At 43.0% G+C, this 8,004-nt stretch overlaps 1 pseudogene; it reads right to left on the reverse strand.

The window, feature by feature from the left end:
- Positions 1-3,479: 3,479 nt before the first annotated feature.
- Positions 3,480-8,004, reverse strand: LOC117937141 (annotated as a pseudogene).

The following is an 8,004-nucleotide window of genomic DNA, read 5'->3' on the forward strand; positions in this document are numbered from 1 at the left end:
AGGTACAGCTAGCAAGTACGGTCTCCCCAAGAACACAAGTCCGTTCTTTGCTTACTTGGTATTGAGAAACGCCCTATGACTCTCTTAAAGACGTCTTTTCTGCTGCTGTGATTTTCCTTGGATTTACTTCTCCGGTTCCTTATGTTTTAGGCTTTTCTGGGTCAACTCCATGTTTTACAGGCAATCGGAGTCCGGCTAATTCAGACTGGCACAGGTGGTTGTAAATGGATCTCATTTCCTTCATAGTCCAGGTGTTGTTAATCTCGAATTAGTCTCTGTTTCAGAAACACATTTATTGAGCAGTGGTGAACTATTCTAGATTAAGGCCTAGTCTTGGCCTAATTTAAACAGTGTCTGGGAAACTGCGCCTATTTGTAGGGGGGGGGGGGCGGGGGTCTCTGCTCCATCTCTCTTTCAGCTAAGGGGTCCTTGGCCTAAAAACCGTTGAGGACCCTGTACTAGAGTTTTGCTCTAATGCAGAGACTGGTCGACTTTAATCTGCAACCACAATAGCTCAGCTATTTAGCACTGAATTGATGAATGACATCTTGTAACAAGGACATATAATACATTTATTTATTTCAACCTTTGACAGACATTATACATACATATACATGTCTGAAAATGTAAACAAAATGTGTTTTATAAATCATATTCATACTTTATCAATAATTCTCAATGTTTCTTAATTCCCCTCCCTGCACCTTAAGGCAAAATAAGTAATGGTATTTCCAGTGTGTAGTTTCAGTTCACCCCCTGCAGGCCGTGTTCTATAGGAGCATTTCTTATACAGTATTTGTGTTTCCTAGCGTGCACTAAGGTCAGTAGGAAACACAGGTGGAAATTCTCCAATGAAAATGGCTGATTCCAATTTAGCCGCTTTATGGCGTTTTTCCATTACTGGTACCTGCTCACCTCGCCGCGGTGCCCCGTCCTCTCTCCATCAAGATTAGTACCGCCTCATACATGAGGTGAGCCATGGATGGTTGTCATAGCAGCAAGCTGCCGTGTGTGTGACTCAGACACACACACACTGAACGTGAAAAGTGTGTCTGATTCTCAGCAGGTGGCAGTTTGCCAGAAGACACTTCTAGTTTGTAAAGAAGCTAACAAAGAAGAATTGCGTTTGTGTGCTTTTCCTACTATGACGAGCAGGGCCGCTTCTAGCCATTTGGTTGCCCCAAGCAACATTGAGTTTTGCTGCCCCCAGTCTCACATTGCCAGATCTCCACAGTGCTGTGTCAGCAATAGACTAAAGTAAGTTCATTTTAGTTTCTAGCTTGCATGTAAAATAACCAGGATGAGAAGGTGAAGCTTTGTCCAGCCAGGTGTAGATAGCCAGAATGAGAAGGTGAAGCTACGTCCAGCCAGGTGTAGATAACCAGGATGAACAGATGAAGCTACGTCCAGCCAGGTGTAGATTGCCTGGATGAAAAGGTAGAGCTACGTCCAGCCAGGTGTATATAACCAGGATGAGAAGCTGAAGCTACGTCCAGCCAGGTGTAGTCAGCCAGGATGAGAAGGTGAAGCTACGTCCAGCCAGGTGTAGATAACCAGGATGAGAAGGTAGAGCTATGCCCAGCCAGGTGTATATAACCATGATGAGAAGGTGAAGCTACGTCCAGCCAGGTGTAGATATCCAGGATGAACAGATGAAGCTATGTCAAGCCAGGTGTAGATAACCAGGATGAGAAGGTGAAGCTACGTCCAGCCAGGTGTAGATAACCAGGAGGAGAAGGTGACGATATCATTACAGATTTCCTGATGCAGGGATGGAGTAGACGCGTGGTGCATGAATCTCCTCTTCTAACTAATTATAAGTTTCTGTTTCCCTTTTACCGCCTCAGTCATGAGGATACTGTGAAAAACTCAGGATGTTAGCCGGTCCTTGAAGAGGGCGTATGTGTTCCATGCCGTTAAGCAATTCCACAAGACCTGATATCACGCTACACTATCTGACGCTGAGTGGGCGACTCGCTGACTGAAAGTCGCAGGAAGAGGGGTTCAGCTCACAGGCGCTAGGGGGGACCGAGACGACCAACATTCAACTCGGAAAAAAGTCATGTTCCGCTGACTCTGAAGCTTTTCTGTTAGGTAAATTAAGCTAAAAATGAATGCATAGTTCCCCTTTAATACATGTCAATCAAGCTGAGCCTGTAAAGGCCACACAGTCTGATAAGTCAAGTGGAAACACCTGTGGGAGTGGAACATGGATGTGTAGAGATGGGCTTTAAAACAATGCACCTTTTGAACATTTTGACATGTCACAGTAGGAAAAGCATCGGTATAAATAAAAATGAATTAAGACTTAACTCATTTACATATTTACAAAAGAAATAAGACATTACAAAGTCAGGAAAGTAGGTGCTGATCAGTGAGGTTGGTAGATTCCTCTCAAGTAACCTTGTCCACCACTGAAAAATCTAATACTTCAAGGTTGGCATTAACTTAACTTAAATAGAACACTTTACATAACTTTTATACTATATAAATACTTTAGATTAGATTAGATTCAACTTTATTGTAATTACACAGGTACAGGTACAATGCAATGAAATGCAGTTTGGGTCAAACCAGAAGTGCAATAGCAGTAAGTGCTACAATGGTTATATATGGATATACAATGGTAAGTGCGGGACATGGATATGTACTGAATAAGTATAGAAATGAATACTATTATGAACAGAATTTTACAGATGGGTTTGTCCTATGAATATAAAATATAGATAACAAGTATTGTGAGCAAGATTTACAGCTGGATATGTACTGAATATAATATACAACATGATATACTAATGGTTTACAGAGTTTACAGGCGAATATGTACTTTGAATATATATACACAGGCGGCTATTAATATACACCGAATTTTTACAGATAGATTTTTATAAGTTAGGCTAAAATGAGCAGTATAACAATGATTTAAGGTAGTACAAATAAAGTTTGGGCAGAAGCTATACAAATTAAAGTGCAGTGGAAAGTAATTGCATATTATAGTTAAAGTACGGTATTGCAGATGTATATGTAAACTATTGGTACTGTAAATAAACAGTCAGCAGTGGAAATTGAAATGGAAGTACTGCAAACAGGTAAATAGTGCAAAAAAGATGCAGATATAAACAGTTGTTACTATAGTAGCATTCAGCAGTGCAGGTGAACATTATAACATTGCAGATAACAGGATGGAGGCAGGTGTGAGGAGGGAGAAGAGAGTCTATTGGTAAATGAGGGGAGTGGGATCAATGAGGATTAGAGTTCAATAAAGAGACAGCTCTGGGGAAAAAACTCTTCTTTAGTCTGCTGGTCCTGGTCCGGAGGCACCTGAAACGCCTTCCGGAGGGCAGGAGAGAAAACAGTGTGTGGTCTGGGTGAGAGGAGTCCTTAAAGATGCTTCAAGCTTGATGCAGACAGCGTTTCCTCTGGATGTGCTTGATGGCGGTTAGTGGAGTCCCGGTGATGCGCTGGGCGGTTTTCACCACCTACTGCAGTGCATTGCGCCCTGCAACAGAACAGCTCCCATACCACAATGTTGCACAGTTGGTCAGGATGCTTTCTATAGCACAGCGATAGAAGTTCACCAGGATAGTCGAGGAAAGTTGATTCTTCCTCAGTGTCCTCAGGAAAAAAACCCGCTGGTGAGCCTTCTTGACCAGGCAGGAGGTGTTGGTTGACCTGGACATGTCCGCCGTGATGTGGATCCCCAGAAACTTGAATGCGGAGACACGTTCAACAGCCATTCCAATGATGTGGATGGTGTCGTGCGTGCCTCTTGACCCTTTTCTGAAGTCCACGATTAGCTCCTTCGTTTTGGTGGTGTTGAGGAGCTGGTTATTTTCACTGCAACATGTGGCCAGGTGCTTGATCTCTTCTCCATAGGCAGTCTCATCGTTGTTGCTGATGAGACCAATCACCGTAGTGTCGTCCGCAAACTTGATGATGACATTAGATTCGTACACAGGCTTGCAGTCGGAGGTGAAGAGGGAGTAGAGAAACGGGCTTAGAACTCAGCCCTGTGGTACACCAGTGTTGAGTGTGATGGACGTGTAGCAGTTGGAGCCTGACTGAACATTCTGGGGTCTGTTGGTCAAAAAGTCCAAAATCCAGTTGCACGTGGAGGTGTTGATGCCCAGGTCTACAAGTTTGGCTATTAACTTAGCCAGGATGACAGTGTTAAACGCTGAGCTGAAGCATCAAACAGCATTTGTGCATAAGTGTTCTTATTGTCCAGATGTGTGAGCACAGAGTGCAGTGCCATGGAAACTGCATCCTCTGTGCTCCTATTGCTACGGTAGGCAAACTGGTGTGATGGTAGCGAGTCTTTTAGGTTTGGCAGGACCAGCCGCTCAAAGCACTTTGTTACGATGGGTGTTAGTGCCGTAGCCGTCAAACTGATCCATTGCCTTAAACGAACCCACCTCACCCCATCTACTCCGGAACACAGTCGTGATCTCAGATAAGGGGACTGGGCAGGATGAACCTAGGTGTCCATCAAAGACATAAGTGGCGAGATTTGTTGAGTCAGAGTGAAACAGTTGGTACAAAAATCGTCTAGCCCTTCTCCTCCTATTGTTCATTCTGTCCCCTCCTAGGAACGGGTACCTAAGAGGACAAGGTTGATGCCTTAACTGGGACGGCCAACAACCTGACCCCTGACTGGGGAGCCAACCCCTTCAATTCTACCGCCCTACTCAGCCTAGTCGAAGAGCTGAACCGCCCGACTTTCATTCACCCGAGAGACTTCGTTCAACGTAGACTGATAAGTGTGCGCCGCCTGTGCTCTGACAGACGACAGCCAACAAGAAGACCCTGGCACACAAAGTGCACCAGAATCTGGCCCATGGTACCACCTAAGGGCTACGTCTCCCCTTGCAATGACAAGCCATCTGGTGCTTGGGTCTCACCAACTTGCACTTGAGACACGCCCACAGAACATCTCTCATACCATGGACCCTCCTCAAGTGAATTAGAAGGCTACTGGCGGAAGAAGCCTGCTTACCAAATAATCCACAAGGGTTAGGTACGTGTAGTCTGAGTTCTCCCCTTGGCCGGTGTCAGTTTGCTGTTGCTCCATGTGTTTAAACTGTTCAGCACATTTGTTCTGATATATTTCTCTTTTATTTACTGGACAAAGAAAGAGGAAGTATATCTGCATGAGTTAGAGTTATGGTTAATTACTTGCTAAGCCCTGTGCAAAGTGTTCTGCATCACGTTGACCATGTTTTTTATGACCAATCTTTAACCTGGGACAAACCCCCAACCCCCACCCCTTCAGGGTTGGAACCCTAAGAACACAATTGTCACATTAAATAAATGCTGGAATGATTTCTTACAAGTCTGATATATTAAGAGCTCCAGAGCTGATATTTATCATAACAAGATTTTGTGCCGACTACTTCATCTACTTTTGCACTCATACTTGCCAACCCTCCCAATTTTCCTCCCAGGGTCCCAACTCCACAATAGGTCTCCCATTGTATGTCAAATCGCCGGAAAAAAACTACAAAACTACATTTTTGGTCCTTTGCTGCCATGGAAACTGCTTTTTTCACTTCAGCCGTCAGTCAATAACCCCAATGGAGTGTTTTGCTCTTCATTTACTTTTGGCTGTACTATATCTCTCAGCTCCGGGATGAGTGTGATTGGCAACATTTGATATACTTTACGTACTCAAGGAAATTTCCAATAAATCCCTTGATGATAAATATGGGCCAAGCTGCGTGGACCCTACTGTTTTTGCCTGTATTATTAGGGGCCAAGCTGCGTGGACCCTATTGTTTTTGCCTGTGTTGTTAGGGGCCAAGCTGCGTGGACTCTATTGTTTTTGCCTGTGTTATTAGGGGCCGAGCAGCCAGGCTGTGTGGACCCTATGGTTTTTGCCTGTATTATTAGGGGCCAAGCTGCGTGGACCCTATTGTTTTTGCCTGTACTACACCACTTTTCATCTTATCATCATCACTGCTTTACTTCATTTCTATCCAGTCAACGGCTCCATCTTCTGGCAAGTCAGCAGAGTATTTCATGAATAAATGGGGACCCATATTGTCAGTCCATATGACATCACATAGTGTAAACCATCAATAAAAAGACAGGACATCACATTATGAATAAGACTAATTTATTATCATATTTCATGCTGCGTCAATTAAATCTGATGGTTTATGTATAAAAAAGATTTTAAATAGCTACCCATCAGATTTCACATCATTTGGGAAACCTTTCTTTTCTTACCTATGATTACAGTGCAGATGTTTGTCTGAGAAACTCTAGATAATATTTTCAAACATAATGTTGTATGTCTCTGACCAGACAGAGACATAAATACAAAGACAAAGGAGCTCTTTTGTTGTGTTGGGATGAAATGTTCCCTAAGTGTCATACATGTGGGAATTTAAAGCTTGCATCAAACTGGGTGATTACCTAGAAACAGTATATGGTGCTTATGACTCCTTCTTTAAATGCGGCAGCATCAGAGAGACACAATACACAACAAGATAAAGCTGAAGAACAGGCCTTTCATCTATTGATCGTACGCAATTTAGACTTAAAGACAGGAAAGTATATCTTCACTTTCTCTATTTCATAAGTCATACACTGAACATATTCATTCCTCTAATCTTTAGACCGAGTCTGATCCCAGTCCCTCCACAGCCTCTCTACAGCATGTTGGTCTCACAGGAGCGAGGCTTCAGTATCTGAAGAGTAGCTATGAGTTTAACTGCTTTTTTAAACCAGGGGTAAAGGAAGGCATAGATCACAGGGTTTAGACTAGAGTTACAAAAAAACACAAAGAGAACAGGGGATGCAGATAAAGCATTGACAAAGCTGTCTCCTGCAAGAGATACACAGTAAAATGGAGAGTAACATATTAAGTACACAACTACCAGAACACCTAGATTCTTGGCTGCTTTCAGCTCAGATTTCTTTGCCTTTGGAGTCACTGAAGGCTGGAGTGTGACAGCTGTAATGTGAGAGCGCATGGCACGAGCCTGAGACACAGCCACTGCAAATACTCTCAGATACAGAGCTACGATGACAGTAATTGTAACAATAAAGGACAAAACAAGATCTATTAGTCCTGTGAAATAGTCAATGACCAACACACATCCACTGTAGCACAAATTATACCTCCCTGGTTGAGTCAGGTCATCATTCACAAAAAAAAGCTGTAGCAAGCAGCATAGAGCCAACACAGACAAACACAGAGTTTAGCTCTTTTCACATTGATTCTGGTGGTGTAATGCAGAGGGTCACAAATAGCCACATAACGGTCAACTGATATGAGCACTATGTCACCTATTGAGGATACAGTAATGATGCTTGTAAGATAATTATCAAGAAAACACACAAAGTCACCAAGAAACCAGCAGGATGTTTTTTTGAGAACTTCTACAGGCATCAGCACAAGGCCCACTAGAAAGTCTGAGACAGCCAGGGAGAGGAGGAGGATGTTGGTGGGGGTGTGGAGCTGCCTGCAGGGAAAGAGAAAAGTATCATTATACCAACCACACTGACAGAACAACCCTAACCAGTACTCAAAATTAAAAATATAAAATCCATATTAGTTTAAATATTTTCGAATCCCCTACATCAGTAAGAGTAGACAGTTTAAAGGTCACGGTGGACAGAATAACTAATTATTAATTAATTATTATTAGAATCATTAGTATTGTTAACAGAGTAGACATTAGCAACCGTCTCTGGCATCCAAGCCAGACATTTGGAGCAACATCATTCAGAACTAACTCAAAGACAATTATTCTAAATATTCAGCAGCTGTTCACATTTTAAAGTTAGAAATCCTGTAAAGAGAAGCAAAGAAAATATTATCTGCCTGAAGTGGGAGATTGAGATGATGATGAGCAGGTTGAGAGTCACAGTGTTCAGAGAGAGGGAGTAGCACACAATGTAAAGGACCAGTGTTTGGGGCCAAGGAGACGAGGGCTTCCTGCAGGAGGTGTTTGGGAACTGTGGAAAGCAGAGCTCGGTTCCGTCCTCAACCTCCAT

Source organism: Etheostoma cragini, chromosome 2, assembly GCF_013103735.1.
Source record: "Etheostoma cragini isolate CJK2018 chromosome 2, CSU_Ecrag_1.0, whole genome shotgun sequence".
Lineage (NCBI taxonomy): Eukaryota > Metazoa > Chordata > Actinopteri > Perciformes > Percidae > Etheostoma > Etheostoma cragini.